This window comes from Dipteris shenzhenensis, chromosome 10, assembly GCF_047967505.1.
Source record: "Dipteris shenzhenensis isolate YYH24624 ecotype China chromosome 10, Dip_SZ_1.0, whole genome shotgun sequence".
Classification (NCBI taxonomy): domain Eukaryota; kingdom Viridiplantae; phylum Streptophyta; class Polypodiopsida; order Gleicheniales; family Dipteridaceae; genus Dipteris; species Dipteris shenzhenensis.
The window spans coordinates 3,096,020-3,123,320 of record NC_141605.1 but is presented as its reverse complement, the minus strand read 5'-3'; the positions used below and the strand labels follow the sequence as shown (position 1 = coordinate 3,123,320).

Sequence of the window (27,301 nt, the reverse complement as noted above, 5' to 3'; positions counted from 1 at the left end):
TTAAGGCCATGAGAAATAATTTTATATGCTTTGAAAGACTGAAGATTAGTGGATGTTGAAACCACTCGCACGAGGTTTGGGAATAGGAATTTTTTTTCTTAAAAACCTACTCAGGAATTGCTCCATCTTGAAATTCTATTTCTAATTTACATTATAAAATTACTAATTCTCTTGATGAGCACATCGAAAAGTTCAAATCTATTTTGGAGCAGATGTCTGCTGTAGGTGCTCCTATTCTAGAGGATCAATGTATTGCTATGCTTTTAGTAACCATGAAAGCACCAGAGTTTGATACAATTGTCATCGTATTGGCATAGAAGGATAATGCGACTTTTGAAGGAGTCTGTGATTCTTTAAAGGATGTGGCTCGCAAGCTCAAAGCGATAGAACATATTTAATAGAAAGCATTGATTGTAAGTAAAAAATGTTCCTTTGACTCTTTCTTAAATAATGAGAAAGCTTTATTTGTGACCCCTAAGCGCTTTTGGGGTTTTCAAAACCGTGGGTGAGGACATTATCAAGTTAAGCTTTTGGAAATTATCACGCTGGATGCAATTATTCAAATAAATATATAACATGTGATTTCTGTGGAAAACCTGGCCGTGATGAAAATTCTTGCTACTGCAAAAGGCATTGGAGATCTTCAAATATAAACTATTTCAAGCATGCACATTCTACATGGAGTTTTGTATGGTTCTAGGGTTGCATCACAATCTGGTTTCAGTATCTAGACTTACGAATATTGGAATTTCCGTATTGTTTGATGATGCTGAATGCTGAATTTGTGAATGCTATCACAAGTAAAGGCCAAGAGTCAAGTATATTATGGCACCAACGATTTGGACATGCAAATTTTCAATCAATTTTGGATATGGAAAAACATGATCTTGTGGATGGCTTATCACTTATTATGGATGCCACTATGGGTATATGTGAGCCTGTTCTCTTGGAAAGAAACATCATTGACCCTTTTTAGGAAAAGGTATAAGAGCTACGATAATTTTAGAAATTGTGAATATTGATTTATGTGGCCCTTTTCCTTATTTGCATGGTGGAGCTCGTTATTATCTTCTATTCATGGATTTTTCTCGATATTCATTTGTTTCTTCTTATCAAAGAAATCTGAAGCATTTAAAAAGTTTTGTTCATTCTAGAGCTCCAAAGAGGCCAATTAATTCAGAGACTACGAAGTGATAATGGTGGTGAATTCAAATCTCATGTTTTTGATCAATTTTGTCGAGAGGTTGGAATCGCTCGAGAATTTACTGTGCCTTATTCTTCTCAACAGAATGGTGTTTCTGAGTGCAAAAATTATACTATGATGAATGGTACACAATGTATGCTGATCCATGCAGGATTAGGAAATGAATTTTGGGTAGAGGCTGTGGCAACGGCAATTTGTATGTCACAGATTGCATTGTTTTTATGAAGGTATTGGCTTACCAAATTCACATGTAATAATGATGTCCACACCATTTTGTTGACTATTTGTCCTAGAAAAAATGCTCATGCATCATTCACAAAGCACACTATTCTCTACTTTGTTCAATTTGGAAATTACACTATTCTTTATGGTATCTATTTGCCCACAATAATCACATGTAGCAATGCTATTGATGACGTTTGTTCTAAAAAAATTTAAAGAGAAATGCTTATGTGTGATTTGCATATTGTAGGAGTCTTTATCAAACTCCATGTACAATCACCAATCCATAACCCGCACATTGCTACAGCAAGTACAATTGGATTTGTGTAATTAAATTCTAGTAAAGTAGTTTCTCTTGTGCTAATATATTTAGAGGTGTATAGTGACATCAATATATAGATTCCATTGCATACAGATAAAAACACTCTTTGTCTCATGCACTTGTACATAGAAATAATTTCCTTTTCGTCGATTAGCAAAATAGACAAGCTCAATGCCATGCTTTCCATCACCTAAATTGCACCCATCCTTCCCCCCCCTCCCTCTCTCTCTGTCTCATTAGGTCTTGAGCCACTACAGACAAGCTCCTCTTGTCTCTAATCAGCCGTCCAAGCATGTTGATCCCATAGAAAGCATATAAAGGTCCATCCACTTAGATGATTAGGGGATTATCCTTGGTGTTTGCTCCCCCTTTGTGGGTTTCTCTCAAGGCGATAGCATGATGTGGGTGTTCTCGTGCTCATAGGCACCAATTTTTAAGAAGGTGGTGCAATGTCCATGCTCCTCCAGCATAGGGGGTACAACTTGTCTTTCTTACAAAAAGAGGGGCTAGACTTGCCAAAAGGAGAGGCTAGAAGAGAGGGTACATACCATTCTATTTAAGGTTAAAGAGGGTGCTGATGCCCCAACACGTGACAATTTTCTAGGGTACATGTGGGCCTCAAATGAGATTCGTATTTTGTGAAAGAAACGACGGGGTGCCTTAGGAAGGGAGTTTTACACGATGGGTGCCTTTCAAGAGAGTGTTGCATCACTTTTTTTGTGTGGAAAAATGCCCAAAGTAACCCCATGATCTAATTAATGCTTTCCAACTTATTTTGACGCTTAGCAAGCTGCTACTTTTTATTGGAAAGTTGTCAAAATGTAAACTTCAAAGTTTGGTTAAAGCTACTCAAAGTATCGATTTTAATCTTGGGAAGTCACTTTTCTATAGTAAAGGTATGCATAAGATTCCAAATACGAATTCAAAATTTGATCAACTGGAACTTCTTTGTACGAATTATATGATTCTAATATAATCAAATTTGCCCTTTTTTTTTTTTTGGGGAAAATTATGACCACAGCTAGCCCAATTTATTAACTGTCTAAAATAGCAACGGTTGAGATTGCTAAAGTTAGTCGTTAGGTGTAACAAAAAATAAAAATTTGACATTGTTCTAGGGATAGTATATTCTATATTTATAAATTGCATCCTCTCCCCCTTAAAGAAATTGAGATGTCTTCATCTTGCCAAGAAGATTAGGTAGCCCCTTAGGAGGGTAGACTCATCCTCCCTAATGGCATCTTCCTAAAAGAAATCCATTCCATTGGATGTGCTAAAATAATATTGTTACAAAACAACTATTCCTAGTCTCTAGAATGTTATCAGGTTACAACTTCAGGGCTCCTTAACTTGGGATTACAACTTGCTCATCATTAAGAAAATGATTTGGACTAGGTATGTAGGCCCGTTAGGAGGCTTATGTGAAATACACCATGGATTTTAAGATGCTTTGGTAGCCAAAGCATGTAGGTGGGGTTGCTCAAGAATTTTAAGCTTCATATGGCCACAATATTTGGGGCTCAATGAGGCCTTTACTTCTTATCTTTTCCCAAGGACAAAGAACTCTGCCAGGCCGTCTTCCTTGAGAATTATCTTAGATCTTCATATATTAGTACAATGCCTTGGACAGGCCTAGACAGTTGTGATGTCCTTGTGGATTGCCTTGGTATGCTCATCCATTTTGTACGTTTAAAAAATCCAATCAAGGAGTCTAAGAGCAATGTGAGCTTTGTGATGGGAATGAAGGCCTATAGGTATGCGACGATGCCTAGATGACCATAGGGCTTTGGCCTACACTTTATGTGCTTTACTAGGGAAAAATATATGTGTCAATGCCCAATGGAACATAGGATTTTGGCAAACACTCTATGTGTTTTATGATGGTAAAATCTATGTTGGGGTTACACCTATAGAGAAGTCCCATCTCTTTACAAAGGATCTCATTACTTGTTAGATGCTCTTGTCAACCTTATAAGTTGATCTTATGAATTTTGTTTTTTGCAAAATTCCAAAAGCCTAGGGTTAGAGGAGTTTAATTATTCCTCTCATAAGATTTGAATGATCCTCTAATAAGAGTTTTGTAACTTGCAAACTAAGACCACAATGTCCTTTGACAAATGGCTACAGCACTTACAAATGGACTTGCAATCATATGTGCTATTGTTACACTCATATATCACAAAACCAACATTATTTCTTAAAAGTGAGCCCAAAGACATATTCACTAATGCATTCAATACGAAAATCATATACTTATGGCAATCAAACATGGACATGTACCATTCATTATGGTGGATCCATATGCAGCAACATCAAACTGTACATCTTACATATAACCAAAATAACACAAAAATTAAAACACACTATGAGAACATGCATGTATGAAAGCTCCTCTACATAGAAATGTATGCGCAAGATGAGTGATGCATTACTACACTCCTAGCAAATGAGTGCATAGCTTGCTTCTTTCATCACCTTATCTTTGCCATTACATAGATCTACAAGAGACTTTCAATCTCCTTTCAATTTATCAACACAAATGAAAAACAAAACAGAGCGTTCCTACTAAAAAGAAAGGAAAAGCTTTAGAACCTCCCAAATGACTCCACAATAATATCGTATGTTTCAATAATTGACAAATACATAAAACAAAAGACATGGATAACATATGGTTAGCAACCTTTGCATCGAAGTACAAATAGATAGAAAAAAATCAAAAAAGACGATGACAAAAAATAATAAGGTTTGTTAAGTTTAATAAATTCAGGGATCCTAATAATTATTACCGTGAACAATTACTATTATATCACCCATCCAAAGAAGATGAAAACCAGGAATTCATACTGCATGGAAGTTGGCAAAAAGCATACTATGCAAGGCTATCAACTATAGAAGAAAATAAAAACAAATACAACCATCAATACAATGAAAATGATCAAAACAAAAACTTGTTAAATGATACAACCCAAAATGAAGATAATACCTTCAAGATCTATGATGGAAAACATGTTAATAGTGAAGATTTGTATGACATTGGATTAGACATGCCTTCGTTTACAAAAGAAACCAAGAAATGACCATTTTGTTTATAAGCGTAAAACAACAAATATTATTAGACAACAATGAATACTTCCACAAATTACGCTCCTTGAACAAAAAGCAAAGAGAGATATTTGATGATGTGATGCTGTGCAAAAGGTTGATGAAGCTAATGACTAAATTGCATTTGTTCCTCATAGGAGGAGTTGGAGGAAAAAACATTTACTCCTTCTCCTGGTGCAAGGTTTATTACGCTACTACAACCTGAACACACCAAACATTAACCGTGACTTGCCCAAAGTTCTGATGCTAGCATATACAGAAAAATCTTCTCCTGGTGCAAGGTTTATTATGCTACTGCAACTTGAACACACCAAACATTAACCATGACTTGCCCAAAGTTCTGATGCTAGCATATATAGGAAAATCATCTGTATATAAACAAGTCCAACTCATTGTTTTTTATGAGATCTCATAGGTTGGGAAAATAATTCTAGACTTTGTCGAGCTTAGAATGCAAACATTAGAATGAAACCACTCCTACTACTTTGGCAATGTTGACATCATCACTTGTGGTGGTTTTTACCAGGCCAAGCCTATTAAGTTTCTTGGGTTTTCAAAAAGAAGAATGACAAACTAGAATCCATGGCGAACACATACTAGCACACAAAACCAAAATGCTATGAACTAAAAACAACTATGAGACAAAGTAACAATGCTTTTGTGCATGCATTGAACTCCTTTAGGAATTCCACAGGCACAGGCATAGGCACACACACACAAGTAGGTTGCATTAATCAAATGTGCTTCCAACCCAGTACCAAAAGAACAAACTTTTCCACACCTCTAATACACCAAATTTCAAACAAATAAAAATAGTAAAAAAATTATTAGAATTGTCTATAGGCACAAAGCACACCTTCAAAGCAATAGATCACTTCTCTAGGACAATTTGCACAAAATCCAATCTATTGGAAGATACAAATGGACTACATATAATAATAGAAATAAAAGAAGGAAGGTTAGTTGAGCTATGCCCTGGTAATATCAACCAACAAGACGGGGCGAGTCAATGGAACTTATGGGATTTTCATGACATCATCCACTTACATGGGAAAACAAATAGTTTGGATACTCTTTCCTTAACAAGACATTGGAATGAAAACTAGAAATGAAAAAAAACAAGCATACAGTACATGTATACAAGCACAATGGTGGACACCAATACTTAGAGTCACAAAAGAAGTGCAAATAGGTTCATAAAAAAATAGGCATCCTCACATATGAACAATTTTGATTCAACCAACAACAATTCATAGATCTCAAGGACTAACATTATAAAAACTTGGTTTCTCACCAAAAGGAGTACATGCACATGGCTTAGCATACATAGTGTTATCTAGAATTGAAGAAATAGAGAAGCTATACTTGCTCAAACAACTGCAATTTGATATCTTCAACATAGACAATGACGTGAAAAAAGAAATGGAGTGCTTCACTCTTCAAGTGACATGGAAAACAATAGCACAATCAAAATTAGAGAAAAAGGACAAATACACAATAGTCATTCAATCTCTCAACACAAGATCCTTACCAAAATATGAAGAATATGACAAAGGAACAAACCATCTAATGAATTTAGAATATTATTTGTTTACGAGAGACAAGAACAAACATCCAATGCATCACTTTCAATTTCCACACAATCACAAATTACTCGCACTCAAGATCCCACACACTAGTTAGGAAAGATACATCAATTACTAAGGTTCAAACTTTCAATAAGCAAAGGATAGAAATTATAAGCACTGACATAAGCACAACAAAAGGCATATATAACATCCTCAATGTCTATATACCACCATCTAAAATGTACAACATTGTCATATCCTACCTTGAGAACATACTAGAGAACATAACCAACAAACAATCTCTTATGATTTTGCTAGGTGATTTCAACATTGACATGTTACAATAAAGACTGCAAGCAATAAACCTTCAAAATATGATGCGCTACTTCAACTTTAACTTATAATTCAATGAACCAACAACTACTTATGGATCTCAATTAGATCACATATTAAGCAACACTAATAATCCCAATAAAAAGGCAAGGACATCTTTTGCATATTGGACTGACCACTCCATCTCATACATATACATATAAGACTAATTAAATAGCACAAGCATACACATGGAAAAAAAGAACACTAACACCATCATAGATTCTCTACAAGTAGGGCCTTAGTGGCTTTGACACACTATTTATTTACTTAGCAAATTAGGAGCTTGGGAGGGCAAGATATTGAGGATGAGAGATCGGGGCAAGAAAAAGGGACATTGGGGTGTAGAACGCACATGGATTTAGAAACGAAAGAACACAGACAAAGAAGTAGAGTTCTTTGTGCACTGGATTGAGAGCAAAAAACATGATTCAATTTTGATTTTTGGACGAGCTATTGTTAGTAATTCTACAAAGTTTTGTGTTGCCATAAGTCAACAAAGTTTCTCAAATTTTGTAGCATCATAAGTCATCCACTTTTGACATGGATCAATATAGTTGGTAGCAAGGGAGATGAAGACAACTGCGGAGGCAAACCCAAATCAGCTAGTGCAGCTTCCATTTCGTGCACTCAATGCACCACCCCAAGAGTTTTGAGTGAAAGGCAGGGTATGTACATTCATGGGGTGAAGCATTGTTGCAAGTCTATGTGAGTGCAAAAGTCATGGATGCAATCCCTTGTAGTGCTTTGGAGCTTTTCCACATGCGTTTTGGAGCCTGCATATTGTTACAACTTGCCCTCATTGCAAAGGTGTTGTTGGGGGTTTAGGTTGTTTATATTCATCTAGGAGGGAAACTTTGTCGAAGAGGGATTCTTGCTATATGGCTTATAGTTGATTGATGTAACTTCGAGCAAGTGCACGATCAAGGGTAGCAACTCCACCAAGATCTTCACAAAAATTATTGATCAAGAACACAATTGATCTGTGCTAAGATTAGCTCTGTCAAAGTCCTATGAATTACTTCAAAATGATGAGAGTCGCAAGTGATTCCATGTTGTTGGCCTTAGAGGATTGAGGCATTTGGACATGGAATTTTGCTAAGGGTTCTACTTGTCTCGCCAAGCAAGCAAGAGAAAGCAAGGACGCTTTTATGAGTTGATCACTTCTAGTGATGATAGTGAAAAGATTTGAGGGTAGATTTGGCCTAGTACATGGACCAAAGGGAGATTCTTAGCACGAATGAGGAAGGAGAAGCAACAAGCAAGGTTCTTCCACAGCCGAGGGAGTGGCAGGAAGCATAGGGCTAACATGCAATATGGGAGAGTATGGTAGGTGTAGTTTAGTTAGTTCAATTTAGGTAGGTTAGTTAAGTTCAGTTAGTTCTTAAGCTAAGCTCTAAGTATTGCACTTAGCTTAAGGTGTATTAACTCAAATTAATGTTAATTTTAAAGTTGTAGGCTGAATAGGTTTCTTGTCATGGCTTTTTTCTACACAAAAATACAAAAATGTTGGTTGTGTGTTATGCTCATTGAAGCTCTGGATTGGGAGATATAAATTTTACATGAAAGAGTACCCATCTAATCTATCCACTCATTTCATGTCATATAATAGGTCTTTAATATTATTATTCTGTCCACTCATTTCATATCATATAATAGGTCTTCAATATTTTGAGTCTATCTACTCATTTCATATCATATATTAGTCTGCTCGCCGCCACTGATTTCATATCATACAATAGGTCTTCAATATTATTAGTCAATCTGCTCATTTTCTCATTAATTTCATATCATACAATAGGTCTTCAATATTATTAGTCAATCCGCTCATTTTCATATCATATAATAGGTCTTCAATATTATTAGCATGTCCACTTGTTTCATATCATATAATAGGTCTTTAATATTATTAGCCTGTCCACTCATTTCATATCGTATAATAGGTATGCAATGTTAAAGGATTCCAAAGCCATAGTCAAGTGCTCGGGACAAACGACAACTTCAATGACCACCTTAGTGGCCATTTGGGAAGATATCATCTTCACGCTATGCGCTACCTATGAGCGTGGCACTCCACATTCAATAGGGACCGTCAAAAGATGAGATCAATTCGGCAAGGCTTGGATTATAGGGAATTTTAACACTTTCTCTGCAGGTGATATCTACTGGATGTATAGACCACCTCCGTGGCTATTAACCTTTGTTCCTAAGGCAACCTAGGTAATGAGTCCATGCCGTGAAAACATGTTTTTCTTTCCTAACAACCTTTTCACTATATTTACCATCTTCAGCCCCTTTATAAAAGCACATATTTTTTCAAGCATTTATAGAAGTTTTCTTTTTCTGAGGAAAAAAAAAGCATTCCAAAGCCACAGTCTCAAAAAATTAAGAAGATGAACTACCAAGCTCCATTTTTAAAAACAAGATAATTTTGATTAGTCTATCCACTCAATTCATATCATCCAATAGGTCATCCATGGAAGACAGATGTTTCCTTTACAACTTTGACATTGATGGCAGATATGCATGTATGTCCTGCAAAAAAATTCATGAATACTTTGAGAAGGTTCATTGGTAAGATATGTGGAAATACCTTTACACACTGCATGAAGAGGCTATGCAGAGAGAGAGAGCAAGAGCATGCGGAACTCCTATGCTTGGTGCTTTACACACACACACACACACAAAGTGAGCATGAGAGAGTGCATGGAACTCCGTGCCAAATGAAACTGGAGGCATTGTGCAAATAGAGAGAGAGAGAGAGAGAGAGAGAGAGAGAGAGAGAGAACGGTCGGTGGCACGGGCCTAGATATTCTATTATTAGAGACTTGGTTAATGTAGAGCATTCAGTGTACGAGGGAAGGAATTTTTTTCAAAATACAAGTCAAAGTATACTATTCAAAACAAAAGTACTCTTTAGGCATTTGGCAAAAAAGAATACTTTATTATACACCCTATTGTGCTTAGACCCCAAAGATGAAATCTATTGTTTAATACAACCAAATATTGCTTTTAATACAACTAAATAGTGCTTTTAGAAGTTTTTGAATGTTATTACAATCATAATTGTTCATCAATTATTAACTATTAAATAGAACTATTTCATATTGCACAACACTCGTAATAGTACTAAAGTATTAGATTAGATTAAATACACAAGGTGTAGCTATAGCTACTATAACTAATACTAGATAATACAACATTAGTACTATTAGACCCGACTGTGAATTGCAATTGTAAATCTTGATTTAATATCTTGACTGCTCAGTGGAACAAATAGTTGACCAAGAATTTTCCTTTGTCAAATAGGTCATTCTTATACCTTTCTACCACTTCTTGATAAGAAAGTCCCAATTTCCAATGCTTAAACACCCTACTACATGGAACCCTAATAATAGCTAGCTTACAACATAGCAATCGAATTTGTTCCCCCTAGCCCTCTTATAAGAGCCAATCAGAACTAATAAAGGCAATTCCCCTTCAATCGATCTAAATAAAGGAAAACCTAATAAAGGCAATTTCCCTTCAGTAGATTTAAATGTGGCGTTGGATCTTTGAGTGGCCAAGAAGGTCTGGCAAAGTGAAAGGCAAGAAAGAAGAAAATGATGCATAAGCCATCTTGTGCACTAACCTAGCATCTTAACTTGAATGAAGCACATATACCTGAATGAATTTATTATGCCTTCTTTTTTTTTCCCATGAGGGTGAACATTTTGTTTCTGTGCACATTAAAAGCTCTATTGTGAACATCTTATGTTCTTAATATAAATATATAACTCTTTTTCTCAACCATTAATGAATGAGGAGCAAGCATGATAGATGGAATGGAATTGCATTGTTTGAGATAAATTTGGATCTTGCATATTTTTGTTTGAGACAAATTTGGACCTCATGCATTTTTTCCCCAGATTGAGTTATGATAAAAGTCAACACAATTGGTGTATTGAGTAGGTTTTTCCAACAACCCACTAGAAAAGTGAGTGGAAGGAAAGAATGTGGGTACGGTCATGTCAACTTCAAGTACTTGTTAGATCTAAGGAATCAAAATATGGCAATTGGGATTCCGAAGCTACAGTTTCTTGGAAAAGTTTGTGAAGCATGCTGCTTTGGCAAACAAAAGCGAACCAACTTTGTCAGAAGTACTTCTCGTGCACGAGGTATTCTTGATTTAATTCATATAGATGTATGGGGTTATGCCCAGACCCGCAGCATCAATGGTTCACTTTATTACTTGACCTTCATCGACGACTACAGCAGATATTGTTGGGTCTACTTTTTGAAAGAGAAATTTGAAGTGTTTGCCAGATTTCAAGAATTCAAAGCCATGGTAGAAAACCAAACAGGCAGAAAGATCAAGGTCATGGGATCAGACAGAGGAGGTGAATACATGTCTTTAGCATTCATGAATTTTTGCAAAAATCACGGCATTCGAAGACAATTCACATGTGCAGATACTCCTCAGCAAAATGCAATAGCTGAAAGGAAGAATGGGACTTTAGCAGACAGTGCTAGAGCAATGCTTAGTGAAAAGCATCTTCCGAATTAGTATTGGGCAGAAGCAATAGCTACAGCTAACTACTTGCTTAATTGGCTTCCTACCGAACCGATACAAGGTATGACTCCTTATGAAGCATTCACTGGACACAAGCCACGCATTGGGCATCTCCGCATATTTGGTTGCATAGCATATGCCCACATACACGATGATCATCACAGGAAATTGGATGCGAAGTCACGCAAATGCATCATGGTTGGCTACAGTGAAGAAAGTAAAGCATACAAATTGTATGATCCCATCAACCGCAAAGTCATTATCTCCAGAGATGTAATCTTCGATGAGGAATCAGAATGGAAAACCTCACCTACACAGGAGATAGAAGCATCGACTTCACAGTCATCTACAGAACAGGTTGATGAAGAAGAGCAAGAATTGCCAGCAACACCCCAAGCAGTGCCACAGCAGCTCAGACAGTCTACTAGGGAAAGCAGACCACCAGCCAGATTGACATATGCTCAGAAAGGCAAAGCAATTCAGGTGGAAACCACCAACTATGCTCTTATGACTACCATCATGGCTACAGAAGAGCCAGTGTACTTCGAAGATGCAGTAGATAAGCCAGAATGGCAAACTGCAATGAATGAAGAAATGGATGCTTTGTATAAAAATAACACTTGGGAATTATGCAACCTTCCACCAGGAAAGAAGGCCATAGCCAACAAATGGGTATACAAAGTGAAGTACAATCCAGATGGCAGTATTCAGAGATACAAAGCCAGATTAGTTGCAAAAGGATTTGCACAACAATATGGTCAAGATTATGATGAGACTTATGCTCCAGTAGCAAAGATGGATTCCATACGGTTCTTGATATCACTAGCGACACTCAGTAAATGGAATGTGTATCAGCTCGATGTCAAAAATGCATTTCTCAATGGTTATCTAGACGAGGATGTCTACATGCAACAACCAGCCGGTTATGTTGAACCAGGAAAAGAGAACAAGGTTTGCCATCTCCAGAAAAGTCTCTACGGCTTAAAGCAAGCACCCAGAAGTTGGTACAGCAGAATTGACAAGTATTTTGCTGATCTGGGATACATAAAGTCCAATGCAGATCATACTCTCTACTACAAAGTTCAAGGGGAAGATATTACTATTGCACTTTTGTACGTAGATGATCTGATTGTGACAGGAAGCAAGGATAGCTTCATCAGAAAACTAAAACAAGACTTATCTACAGAGTTCGACATGAAAGATCTTGGACTTATGCACTATTGTCTTGGAATTGAGTTCCGGAGAGATTCAGATAGCACATTCATGAGTCAGCTCAAATATGTTGACAGTCTCCTAAAGAAGTTTCATATGGCAGATTGCAAGATTGCAGCCACTCCCATGGAACAGAGTTTGAAACTTACTAAAGATTCAGAAAAGCCTACAGTCAATGACAGATACTACAGGCAACTCATTGGATCTCTTATATATCTGACAATCACACGGCCAGATATTTGTTATGCAGTAAGCTCACTAGCACAGTTTATGGCAAATCCAGTCTCACTGGAATGCAGCCAAAAGAGTCTTGAGATACATCAGAGGTACAAGACAATTTGGGATAGAATACAGAGGAAGTCATCCACGGTTGCATGGATACTGTGATAGTGACTATGCTGGAGATCATGAGACCAGGAGATCGACACAGGGATATGCATTTTTCCTTGGTCAAGGTGCTATATCATGGTTGTCAAACAAACAGCAACTTACTAAAGATTCAAAAAAGCCTACAGTCAATGACAGATACTACAGGCAACTCATTGGATCTCTTATATATCTGACAATCACACGGCCAGATATTTGTTATGCAGTAAGCTCACTAGCACAGTTTATGGCAAATCCAAAACAGTCTCACTGGAATGCAGCCAAAAGAGTCTTGAGATACATCAGAGGTACAAGACAATTTGGGATAGAATACAGAGGAAGTCATCCACGGTTGCATGGATACTGTGATAGTGACTATGCTGGAGATCATGAGACCAGGAGATCGACACAGGAATATGCATTTTTCCTTGGTCAAGGTGCTATATCATGGTTGTCAAACAAACAGCCAACTGTTTCTTTGTCTTCGACTGAAGCAGAATATAGAGCACTCACTACAGGTGCATGTGAGGCTATATGGCTCAGAAGACTATTGTCAGAAACAGATTACTTTGATGAGTCAAAGCCAACAACAATATACTGTGATAATCAATCGGCTCAAGCATTGGCCAAAAATCCAGTATATCACTCCAGAACAAAGCACATTGATGTCAGAGAGCACTTCATCAGAGAAAGAGTGTTACTTGGTGACATCACACTGCAGCATTGTGATAGCAAAGAAAATGTTGCAGACATCTTTACCAAACCACTCGGTAAAGAGCTATTCGAGAAACACCGACTAGCTCTTGGTTTGATGCAGAGGAAGGACATTCCCATTAAAGGGGTGTGATGGAATGTAATGCTCAGTCCTTCTTCGATTCCCCAGAATCATCATCTTGAGGGAAGGCCTACTTCATGATGTTGATCTTGAGGGAAGGTGTTGAGAGTTCACGCTCAACATCATGTGATCATGTGTGCATAGCACCATCACGTGATCATATGTGCATAGCACTAACCTTATAGAGTGCTATAAAGGAAAGGGTTAGATCCCCTAACCCTAACCCTAAAAGGGTTTTTATATATTCTATTTTTTCAACTAATTCTAGTGTACAGTTAGTCATTTGTGGTGTGCTCTCTAGCTGTGCCCTCTCTCCTCATCTCCACTCTTCTCCTCTCCCCTCTTCATATTTTGTCAAAGGCTAGAGTAGTAGAGTGAGAGTAGGAGTGCAATGAAAAAGTAGTGGCAAAAGTGTAATCTATAAGCAGAGTCCAGAAGTAGGGTTAGTAGGGAGTAGCAACACAATTATAGACTAAAAGTAGAATTTGAGGAAGAAGGGCAATAAAGACATAGTGTCAAAGTCAAAGGATGAGTAGTAGTAGGAGCATAAAAGGCTTCATGTAGTAATAGTAGAAAGAGCAACTACAAGAGCAAGAGTAGTAGTTGTAGCATAGGTACAAGGCAAGAGCAAGGAGATATATACACTTAGAGCAGGAGCAGCAGAGGTTTAAAGCAAGACTAGAAAAGGTTCAAAGCATGAGTAGGAAAGATTCATATGGGACAAAATATGCAACGTAGAAGCAACACAGTAAGACAAATAGTGCAAAGTTTTAGAGTAGCACAACAAGTTCAAAGTTTTAGAGCAACAATGCAAAGGTTTAGAGTAGGAGTAGCAAGTTTAGAGCAAGACAACACGTGTACAACAAAAGCAAAAGAGGTGCAATGTAGAACCAATGGGAGGTGTATTGTAAAACCAATGGAAAGCCCAAACTTTTTTGGAATTCATGGAACTCTTTAAAAGTCAAATTCTCGCATGGAAAAATGTGTTTTGCAATGTAGGAGCTAACTTTGAACATTTACTTATCTTTAGGGTTTGTAAAGATTCGCACACCCTATATAACTTTCTCATTTTCTTCAAACGCTAGGATAAATTTTCTCATTTTCTTCAAATACTAATATAGAATTTCTCATTTTCTTCAAACTCAAACTTGGCCTTGTTGGTTAGAGGTTTGCTATCTTCTAGCGGAGTTGCTATGTCATGGCCAAAACCCCCCGACTCTGGTCCCTGTAGAGTTGGTGGATGCTAACTAGTGGTTCTTGCAATCATCCATAAATTCTGGCATCCACTTCCTCCTTTTTGTTTTCTACACTCAATTTGCATAACTTCTTGCTATATCTTGATCTTTTCTAATGCTATTTTTAACTAATTTATGCATTTGATTCATATCTTCAAGAAATTATTGGCTACATGAATTCTTCTCTTTTTTGAGACCCTTTTGTAAAGTTACTATGCCAATAGCAAGATCATTGTTTTCACCACAAATCATTCATTGAGATCCACTAAATCACTTACTTTATACGTCTTAATATTTCTAGCATAAATTATGAGGATAAAAAAATGGGCTACAATATTGCCAATGATAGGTCACACATAGGGGTGTTATCCTCATGATAAAACTCTATTTTTGTGTACTTTTCATGTAGGCTCTATTCTCATGATAAACCTCTACTTTGATGTACTTTTTAGTACCTTTAAGTCGTAAAATCTGTATTGCGTGTGCTAGTGGAGATCTATTTGGGGCCTCACCTTACCTTTTGTCTTCTAAGGCAATTCTAGGCAAAATTATCTTTGACTTCAAAGGCTTTCTTGCTTATTCTTTCAAGATCTTATGTTTTTAAAAAAGGATAACTCTATGTTTGGAGGTCTTGGGCTATGCCTAAGAAACTCCCTTCCCCATCCTGTTAAATTGGAAAAAACTATTGATTTTGAGAATAAAAACTATTTGTTCCATAGTTCCAATTCTATCATATATTAGGCATAATTGTTAGCATCTTCAAGGTTTTATGCCATTTTTGCAAGAATGTATTTATAGCATCATTGTTCCTTTCTTCTTTTTCTTCCCTTTCACAAATTTTTGTCTTTAAGCCCTTTAAAATATTTGAGGTTTCTCTAAGTCACGATGTAGATGCATCAAATTGATGTGGATGAGTTGGTGATTTTATTACAGGAGTTACTAATTGATTCTATAACTTAGAGGAATGACTTGAATTAGAGTTTTCAATGAGTCATTAATAGACTTCAACTATGTTTCTATATTAAGTGTTTGGTTTTCTAGTTTTGTGAATCTCAAGTAGGAATTCCATAATCACCATAATATACCTCCTTTCAAATCCATAGACTCCCCGTGTGTATCCTCTTCTACAACAACCTTTCCTTTCCTCACACTTTCCCCAATTTTAGTAATTAATTTTTCTTTGTCTGCATTCATTATCATGAGATGATATTTTTCTAGACATGGCAAAGCAAAATGCTTTATTTAAGAAATAACAATTTGATGTCTGCTTTCCTATTATTTGTTTGAGGCCTTGAATTTGTCTTCGAAATCAAGGTACTTGCATAAATTGATAACTTGAATTTTCTCTCTAATGTCAATCCATCAACTCTAGATCTCCTTGATTTCAATGTCTGGTCCTTTGCTTTAAATTCAACGAGGCTACTTATTTGGAAAGGTTAGAACACCTTGGAAAGGAAGAGAGTGAACCTTAGAAAGAAAGAGGGGGGTAGAAAGAATCTAGGACCTCCAACCTTTAAGGGCTAAAGTAACCTTGTGTGATGTGGATTTTCTCCCCTTTTTTAAAATTCTACTTTTAGTACCTTTTACGCAACTTTATGCAAATTTTAAGCATTTTTAAAGCATGTAAGCATTTTTTGGGGCCTTTTAGTAGATTTTATGCATTTTTATGCATGTATAATACGCTTTATGCACTCTTAAGCACTTTTAAACACTTTAAGCACTATTTGAGAACTTTCAAGCACTTTTTAGGACTTTTGAATATGTTGTATGCATTTTTTATGCATTTTCTAGCACTCTTTTAAACATTTTAGAGAAATGGATATCAAATCATTAAAACTCTAATTTGTGTCTACATAATTTGTTTGAGTACTTCCAAGAACTTTTAGTACATTTTATGCACTTTTAGAAACATGGTGTAACTTTCAAGCACTTTGAGAAAATTTTTAGCACTTTGTGCACCTTTTAAGTATTATTTAAACACTTGTAAGCTCTTTTTGAGGCCTTTTAGTAGATTTTACACATTTTTATGCACTTATAGTACCTTTGATGCACTCTTAAGCACTTTTTAAATACTTTAAGCACTATTTGAGAACTTCAAGCACTTTTTAAACACATTTAGTATGTTTATGCATTTTTAATGCACTTTCTAGCACTCTTTAACACATTCTATAGCAATGGATGTCGAATCATTAGAACTCTAATTTGTGTCTACATAAATATATTCATAGCATGGTCCAATATCATACATCCAAATAGATAATGCAAAGCATTGCCACTAGAATGCACTTGTATGTTATAAAAGGTATTGCCACTAGATGTCCATTACATGGTATTATATGAAAGTGGCCTGAATTATATCTCCATTGATGATGGTAAGTTCTGTTGCTCAACATAATATGTGACATGCATCCAATTATTCAAATCTCACAATGTTTATTTGAGGGATCAAAGCTATGCTTTGTGCATAAATTGGAGGATAAAAATACTTGTTGTTGTATTGCACATGTTCAAATGTCATTTATAAAGGATGCAATCAATCAAATCTTCCAATAGACGTTTGGGATCCATGGAGCATCATGCTCCTATGCATGTGACATATGTATTAGTTAGACCACGTCCCTCGCTTGCACATCCTTGGAATGTGTGTGCAAATTTAAATTGTAATGGGCCTTTTGGAGTCCAGATTATTTACAAGGCCAATTGGATCTACCTTCCATGCACACAAACGGATCATGGAAAAATGAAATGATTGTGGCATAAGAAAATTGCCATTTTCCCATGTGAGGTTGCGAAGGAGAAAGTGCAAGTATCTATAAAGGTATTTGAAGATGCTAAAGGCAAAATTGATAAAAATGGGAATAAGAATAAAAGAAAGGAACTATAATGCAAGAAGATGATTTGCAAGGATCTTCATTTTTTACCGAAGACACACACTACAAAATTTATCAAGCACAACTTCATACATAGATGACATGTAGAACAATTCAAGGAATGTATTCTGGTAATGTCTTAAGAGTGTGGTGGTCTCTATGATGGACTTTGTTGAAAATTACTCCTTTAAAGAGAAAAGTGAAATTCAATCTATGCAATGGTATTCAAGCCAAGTGACCATTTTGTTTCCGCATGGGGTCACCTAATGTGAAGAACATCATTCATTTTTTTATTTTTGATGTTGAGCAACACAATACTGTGTTTGTTCAGCATTGTTTCTTAAGACACTATAGATGCATGAAAGACAATGATACACTCTAAAGGCACATTGGGTATTGTTTCATGGAGCAGTGTCTCAATTTAAAGGCAAACCTCTTTACTACTTAGTTGCTATATTACTCCTTTACTACAGATTGCATGGAACTTACATTTTTTTTTTTTTGGGGCGAAAAAAAGTAGTTTTATATTAGGTTACAAGAGAATAATGATCACATAAAGTTCCAATTACAATTGGTTCTCCCTTTTTCTATTTTGGTTTCTCAGATGTACTGGTGGAACCAATTGCATGGAACTTCTTTAGCTATGGGGTAGGAGCTATTATAAAAAGTGCATTCACATATGAACAACTAAATAAAAATAGTGCCACTTTGAAATGTGTTGCAGATGTTGTTACTTTTTTTAGGACCCACTTATCTGATGCATGGAATTTTGAGTACTCATCTCAAATAAAGAGAGTATTTTGGGACATCAAGAAGGTGATGTGTGAGAAAACATATATGGGATTCCAAAATGCATGCTCCATGCTATGTTAGTGGATATTTTGTATATGACACATGCACAATTAGAACCAAGAGGTTGTTATTCTTTGTTATTAGTGCATGAAAGGACATTAAAGGTGATGCACTAGTCAAATATGTGGGGAGAGTTGGAATTGCCACACTGTTGTCCCCTTGCAAGATACAAAGGGTGTCAAAAAAGTAAATGAGCACTCCTATGATGAGATTAGATGATGAGAAACACCATTGGGCCCAATTATGAAGTCATTATGATGCTTTGAGTGATGTAATCTTTTAAAGAGATTATTTTGTAGGCATCTTAGGAGGAGGAGTAATGAAGAAGATGCATATTTCTATATTCTCAAATGCAAAATAGCAAAGAAGTTGACAATTAAAGATCAAAAGGATGTATGAGGCAACTATATTTCTATTAGATCCTATCTTCTTTAGGGATACTACTATGCTAAAGTAGAGAAAAACAAGTACTCATCGGTGCTTGGTTGTAAACTAGTTGTTTCTATGTACTAACATCTTGTTGACAACCCAAGCTCAAAAGGATGTATGGGAAACTATATTTCTATTGGATCATGTCTTCTTTAGGGATACTACTATGCTCAAGTAGAGGAAAACAAGTGCAAATTGGTTGTTTGTTAACTAGTTATTTTTGTGTACTCACATCTAGTTAAAGCAATCAAGTTTCCCATAGATCCAATTGAGGGTGCCTCAAACCCATTTTGGATTGATACATGAAACCATCTACAATAACATGCCCTTTGTTTACGTAACCTTTCTGGTAATGTGCCATATTGAATGTTTATTGAATATTAACTAGGACATAACTTGAACCTTCTTCTCCTACAAAAATATTTGATCTTCTCTTTGTAATGCCAGTCTCACTAGGATGAAGGATTCACATCATGCATACAATCCATTATACTCAAAGTCAAACCATCAATCCAAGCAGCCATTACCATTAAGAAAATGCATAGAAGAAGACATCCCACTTGATAACTCTTATGATGGTTCCTCATGGGGTTTAAACTTTTTAGGGGGGGGAGAGAGAGAGAGAGAGAGAGAGAGAGAGAGAGAGAGTTTTTTACTTCATAGGAACAATCCCAAGGAGCCAATTCTGACTCATCCGAAGTCGATCACAAAGGATCAAACACAACACACACAACGACACAAACCAGAGCCTCAACCACCAAGACCCACGCGGGTTTTACAAAACTTGATGGAGAGAGAGAGAGAGAGAGAGAGAGAGAGAAGTTCTGTATTCATAATAGTGCCAAAGATTTTTATAGAATAGCTTCGTCTCTCATAAGAGATATCGAGAGAAATCTATATAAAACTAAGAAGTTCATGCATATATATAGAGAAATCTACATATATATATATAAAGAAATCTATATAAAAGCCTAGTGTCTAAGTCCAAAAATTATTTGACTAAGATGTAAAGGAACAAGCCTATGAGATCTTCTTTTCTTTTAGGATGATGGTTTCTCACTTGAGAAAATTTGACTTTTTGGGCAATTCTAGAGGCACTTCGTGTTTGGGAGAAGGAACAGATAAAAATCCATTATGCTCCTAGGGCATGGCTGAGTAATTGGTCCAAGAGATAGAGAAAGTGTACTGGTTTGCAAAGGACTACCCATTGAATCCATGAGGTTGAAGCTTATTTGGGAGGCAGTATTCTTTGCAAGAGAAAGATAGGGAGCTCCTTTTGGAGTAGTGGAGGAATAGATATAGAAGAATAAGGGGCCAATGGTAGTCATAGCAGACTATGTGAAGGTGGCCATCCAAGTTGAGATGCTTTAGAAAACAAGTCTTCCAACCAACTTGACTGGAAGCCAATCTTGGCCACCCATGTCCCACACAAGCTTGGGTGAAATGCCACTACGTAAACACCCAATAACAACCACTATGCTGGTTGTAGCCACTATCTTGGTTCTCTCTCTCTCTCTCTCTCTCTCTCTCTCTCTCTCTCTCTCTCTCTCTCTCTCACACACACACACACACACAATCAATGTCTGATGTCATATGCTGGTTATGTTTATTACTATTATGCTAGTTAATTTTCATTTGCATATATCTTTGAAATGGGGGGGGGGGGGGGGGGGGGAACTCATTGGCACATATGACTTATATATATATATATATATATATATATATATATATATATATATATATATATATATATATATATATATATATATATATATATAGAGAGAGAGAGAGAGAGAGTATATATCTATACTCTCTCTCTCTCTCTCTCTCTCTCTCTCTCTCTCTCTCTCTCTCTCTCTCTCTCTCTATCTATCTATCTATCTCTCTATCTCTCTATCTATCTACCTATCTCTCTATCTATCTATCTATCTATCTATCTATATATATATATATATATATATTTCTATACTCTCTCTCTCTCTCTCTCTCTATTCATCCATCCATATATATATATATGAGTCATATGTGCCAATGAGCCCCCCACCCCCCAATTTCAAAGATATATGCAAATGAAAATTAACTAGCATAATAGCAATAGACACAACCAACATATGACATTAGACATTGATTTAGAGAGAGAGAGAGAGAGAGAGAGAGAGAGAGAGAGAGTACTCTTTTGCAACCAGCCATCTCACCATGTTGGTTACAACCATTGGATTGGTTGTGCAGGATGTTACAGCCACCATGCTGGTTGCGTCCACTATGCTAGTTGTAGCCATTGTGCTAGTTGCATAGGCCAATCATGATGTATGTTCTTTGATGCATAGGTTCTCAATGTACTCTGTATAGCGACCAACCTGGTTACAAAAATAACAACCATTGTGTTGGTTGCAAACAATATGCTAGTTATGTTGGTTGCATAGGCCAACCACAGTGAGTGTTCTTGAATGCATAGGTTGAAATAATAAGCATCATGCTAGTTACAACCACTATGCCAGTTGTGTTGGTTGCAACCACCATGTTGGTTTCATAGGCCAACCACAATTAGTGTTCCTGAATGCATAGGTTTTCGATGTACTCTTTATAGTGACTAGCCAAATTCTTGAAATAACAACCACCATGCTAGTTGCAACCGTTGAAATAACAATCATGTTCGCTGTAGACATGATGCTAGTTGCAACCACCATGTTGGTTGTATACATTGTATAGGTTGTAGAGACAGTGTACAAGTTGTAGCCACCGTGCTAGTTTTGAGCACTTTATTACAAATAATAAAGAAATTTTTAAAACTTTGATGTTAATGTAGCAACATACATTAGATGTATTTAAATAATCATATACATTCACATACATTAAGTGTAGTCACTTGTATTTATTAAGATCCATGGAAGTACAAATGTTTACATGCAATCAATTATCCATCTCAACTCAAATGTACACTCATCTAAACTTTGGGATTTAAAAACTCCCCTGATGCAAATCACTTATGGTTGTTGGAGCATAGCCATCACCATAGCCACTTGGACACTTGTTGCACATGAAATTTTTATAGTTGATGTGGGAGCTAGTCTTTAAACTTAGGAAGAATGAGATATGTACCATGAAGGTTGCCTACAACCATGTAGGTTTCTATCATCCACTATGAGCATATTGTGATCATTGAGCCAAAGCTTCTGCTCCCAAAAGTTATCCAAAATTTTGAAGAAAGACTAGCTTTTCAAGATGTGGATTGAAAGCAACCCTTTGACAATCTTCTTGTGGTGGCTGAAGAGCCTACCAATTTTTTAAACTATGGTAAAAAACACTTTATGCACCACATAGTATTGAAAATCTTCACACAACTCCATATGAACACCACAAAGTAGATGGTTACCCACTGCAAGAAGGCATATGCTTGATTTTGCAGAATGTGTGATAGCCTCATTCTCTTTCACGATAAAAAACTACTCAGTCCATTGTGAAAGCCTTTCATGCCTTGTATGGAATCACTACATCAACAGCCATTCATATCTAATATGAGTGCTTGGATCTCTAGATGCTTGGGGGTGGAGACTTGTAAGGCCATTCATGTGCATAATGCAAAAATAGATTCCCAAGAGGAGAGCCTAAAGTGACCTTCATACCAATAGAGTGAGACTCTACTCAAATGCGACTCAAAATACTAGTTTTCATACATACCAGAGGGAGCGGGAGCTCCGAGACTACTCATAGAAAGGGAATGAACCAGAGAGATATGTACTCAAGAGTCTACATAAGAAGATATCTACAAGAGGGAGAAAGGGGGCTCATGGAAGAGGCTTGAGGAGACTCGAGCTGCGGCAACAACATGAAACTCTATTTGTAGGCCGCAGGAAGCCATTTTTCCTTGGAACAACAAGCCCTCTAAACAAGAATGGGGCTGAATGGGACTTTTCATTTTTGTTTGCATGCAAATTGCTAGACTAAACATTTCCCAATTGTAACACTTGACTCCCTAGGTCTATGCATGTTAAGGTGGTACAATTAGCGGTGTTCGGGACACCACAATTGAACAAAAATAAAAACAAATGATGTGCTTTTAAGACTCTTTGTAGTTTAACTAGTGGTATAAGAATCTTTAGATTTTTATGAATCTTACCAGGTCCAGACATAGTAAGGATTGACAGATTGAGAGCTCTTTCTTGATTCTATGGGTGGTGGTGCATGGCCGTTCTTAGTTGGTGGAGTGACTTGTCTGGTTAATTCTGTTAACGAACGAGACCTCAACCTGCTAACTAGTTACACGAAGGGTCCTCTTCGTGGCCAACTTTTTAGAGGGACTATGGCCGTCTAGGCCATGGAAGTTTGAGGCAATAATAGGTTTGTGATGCCCTTAGATGTTCTGGGCTACACATGCGCTACACTGTTAAATTCAATGAGTTTACCACCTAGATCGAGAGGCCCGAGTAATCTTTTGAAATTTCATCGTGATGGGGATAGATCATTGCAATTATTGATCTTCAATGAGGAATTCCTAGTAAGCGTGAGTCATCAACTCGCGTTGACTACGTCCCTGCCCTTTGTACACACCGCCTGTTGCTCCTACCGATTGAATGGTTCAGTGAAGTTTTCAGATTGCGGTGACGCCGGTGGTTCACCACCGGTGACATTGTAAGAAGTTCATTAAGCCTTATCGTTTAGAGGAAGGAGAAGTCGTAACCGGGTTTCCGTAGGTAAACCTGCGGAAGGATCATTGCCACACATCCGTGAGAAACACTGTGAACCGTGGACGTAACATCGAGGGACTGCACTCGGAGGTGCAGTCGTCGATGCCACGCGCCTCATCCGAGCCAAGCGAAAGTGGGTGTGGCATCGAGCAGGGGCGGCCCGTCGGCCGCGCGACAGGCATGAGGATCTTCATTTCCAAGGATTTTAGATGAGGTGTGGATGCTCCACATTCTTCGCACCATCTCCATGCTGGCGTATCCTTGGCTAACACTTTGATTCTTGGATAGGCAAACAATCCTTCTCTATTTCAAAAAGTAGAGAGTTTCATAATAGTAGAGGCATACTCAATCCTATCCTCAAAGAAACATCCAAGAAGATCATGTGCCATGATTGCATAATTTGTACATCTATCTCTGTGCGATTTTCCCACCAGTGCGGATCTAATATATGATTGGCATAGTGAAGAGAGTTGTGGGCTGGGGTGCCGGGTTCCATCGTTTTTGAACCATCTTTTGCAATAGGGTTCGTCAAGACAAACTGTAACCACCTTCGTCGAGCGTTGCTTTTCCTTCCAAACATTCCTCTTGATAGTCCACCAAGCCATATACTACACTTCCAATGCTTGGCTCTTTCACATCTAACCTACGGATTGAAAACCAATAGGCATCATTCTTCCACTGCATTAGATACTCTCCTCCAAAATGCCAAATTATTACAAAGCGTCTTTAACTCTATGAATTTTGTGCGAGCGCTATTTGAGCATGGATTTGCTATCCACTCTGTAGCCTCTACACTAAATTTTTTTTGAGTTACAAGCCCCTACTGCTTCAAGCACTCAATCATTATAGTTTGTATTGAAATATGTTTCACCTGGCTTTAGAAGCTCTAGCTAGTGATCCTTAGGCTGGTAACTCCTCAATATACCAAGTCGTCTGTCGCACGGGCAGCCCCCCTCCTCCATGCCTCGGCATGGGGCCGCATGATAAACCTTCCCTCCCCCTCACGGGGGGTGCAAGGCATCGAATAAACACAACGGTCTGATCTCCCTCCCTTGTGGAGGACATAACACAAGTAAAAATGACTCTTAGCAATGGATATTTTGGCTGTTGCAACGATGAAGAACGCAACGAAATGCAATACGTAGTGTGAATTGCAGAATTCCATGAATCATTGAGTCTTTAAACACAACTTGCGTCCGCAGCTTGTCCAAGGGCATGCATGTCTGAGCATCCTCACCACAACCACACCCCTCCACCTCTTTCTCAAGGGGGGCTGAGTGGCGGAGCTGGCCGTCTGTGATGCCCCTCCAAGGTGGCGCAATCGGCTGAAATGGATCGGTGGCACCGAGTGGCAAGGCGCTGCAAGGGTGGTCCATCCCCTCGCAGGGCGACAGTTTGCGAACGAATTGCTCAGAGGTGCACGTGCTGAGATCGGGCTTGTGGGGGGTGCCGATGTGCTCCCCCCAAATTAAAACATGGACCTCCGATTAGGTAAGGCTACCCACCGAGTTTAAGCATATCACTAAGCGGAGGAAAAAAAACTAACGAGGATTTCCCTAGTAGCGACGAGCGAACCGAAAAGAGCAGCTTGAGAATCGTGCGGCCTCGTTGTGCGAATTGTAGTCTAGAGAGGCATCCTTTACAATGGATCGGGCCCAAGTCCCTTGGAAAAGGGCGTCAAACAGGGTGAGAGCCCCATCGATCTCGGATCCTGTTGCTTCGCGAGGCGCCGTCGGCAAGTCGGGCTGTTTGGGAATGCAACCCTAAGTGGGTGGTAAATTCCATCCAAGGCTAAATACGGGCAAGAGACCGATAGTGAACAAGTACTGCAAGGGAAAAATGAAAACGACTTTGAAAAGAGTTAAAAACTGCTTGAAATTCGTTGTTTTTTTTTTCTTTTTGGCATTGTACTAAAATTGAAAGTGCCAACACGCGACCAAGATAGAATTATGAGCTACCCATAGGGCTTGAACTTAGGACCAGCACGCACACACCCCATGTTTTAGCCACTTCGTCTAAACGTTGTTGCATCTAGGTTGGTTGTCCCACAGGTCTTCACGGTGAGTAGCTCCATCCTTATTGTATACAAGTAACTACATCCTTATTGGCCTTGCCCATCCTTGACTTTCACCCCATCCTTATTACCCTTGCCCTACATCCTTATTGTATACACTTATTGCCTTGCCCATCCTTGACTTTCACCCCATGGTTTCCTCCTACACACAACTCTCCACCATGAATTCTCAACTTACATCATCGCCCCACTGTAAAACCTCTAGTGTCCCATACAATGTCTCAATCACAACTAACCTCACATCATCCTCCACGAACAACATCCTTGTTCCCACTCCCCATTCTAATTCACCATGTCCTCCACTAATCCAACACTCCTTGCATCCTCAACAAAGCTATGGGCAAAGGATTCTCAACTTACACTTATAAACCACCTCTAGCCTCATTAAATTTGAATTGAGTCCCAATCACATGGCATGCACCTTTCTCTATCTATAAGCTGTAATTTATTGTTCCCTACATTGTATTGGACATACCAATTGTTAAATAGCATAAGGGAGTGGGTAGCACAACAAGTTCATGGATGAACCTTATTGATGCACTCCAAATCCCATCTTACATGACAAACTTAAACCATGGGCGGATGCAATTCCTTGATAGGAGAGCTACTCCTCTACCATTGTGGGCAATCCTTTCACCTCCTAGCTAGGTACATATCAATGGACCTATACATGACCTTTATAACCATCTTGTATACATCAAACAATTCCTATAATTGTGATTGATTTCACAAAATCATGCTATTCAAAGAGCTTGAAATTGAAGGACTCGACAATTTTTGTGAGGTCATCTTTATTGAATGACTTGTTAAACCATGAAGGATATAAATCCTCCTATTAGTCCCAGAGTGATAAACAATGAAGTTTCCAAGGAGTAGTGCCTCCTTGCTAGCATGTGAACTTGTTGTGTACGGGTCCTTGAACCTTGGTCCCACCCATGCATGAACTTGTAATAGATGTACTACCTTCTTTGTGGCCCCCAAAAATCTTTTTAATTCCACACATGAAGAGCATGATTCTTGGTTATAATAATAATTAGTTGATTTAGAGAGAGAATATCAAGTAAAAAAAAAGCTTTTGTATGAATTGCATCTATATGAGGGAACTATGAAATATTATGGAAATGGTGATTCTATAAGGATTCATTGATCTAGATAGAGAAACATCAACTACAAATAAAGATTTTGTATGAATTATATCTACATGAGGACAATATGTGATGTTATGGAAATTTGGACACCTCTTTTCCCCCATTTGAATTATTAATGCAACAATTCCTATTGGTGCTAAAAGACTCAATGATCATGTTTTGCATATTTTGGGGATCACCATAGAAATTACGGCGAAGCATGTAGAAGCTAACAATGCTATAAAATCTTAGTGGTCAAGAGTAGGAGTTTCTT

General features: G+C 37.7%; 1 non-coding gene across 1 annotated transcript; it reads left to right on the top strand.

Annotated features, from left to right (window-relative positions):
• Positions 1 to 24,906: 24,906 nt before the first annotated feature.
• On the top strand, positions 24,907 to 25,059 carry LOC147897266 (5.8S ribosomal RNA). Its single transcript, XR_015541724.1, has one exon. It is a non-coding gene; the product is annotated as a 5.8S ribosomal RNA (ribosomal RNA).
• The last annotated feature ends 2,242 nt before the right edge of the window (positions 25,060 to 27,301 follow it).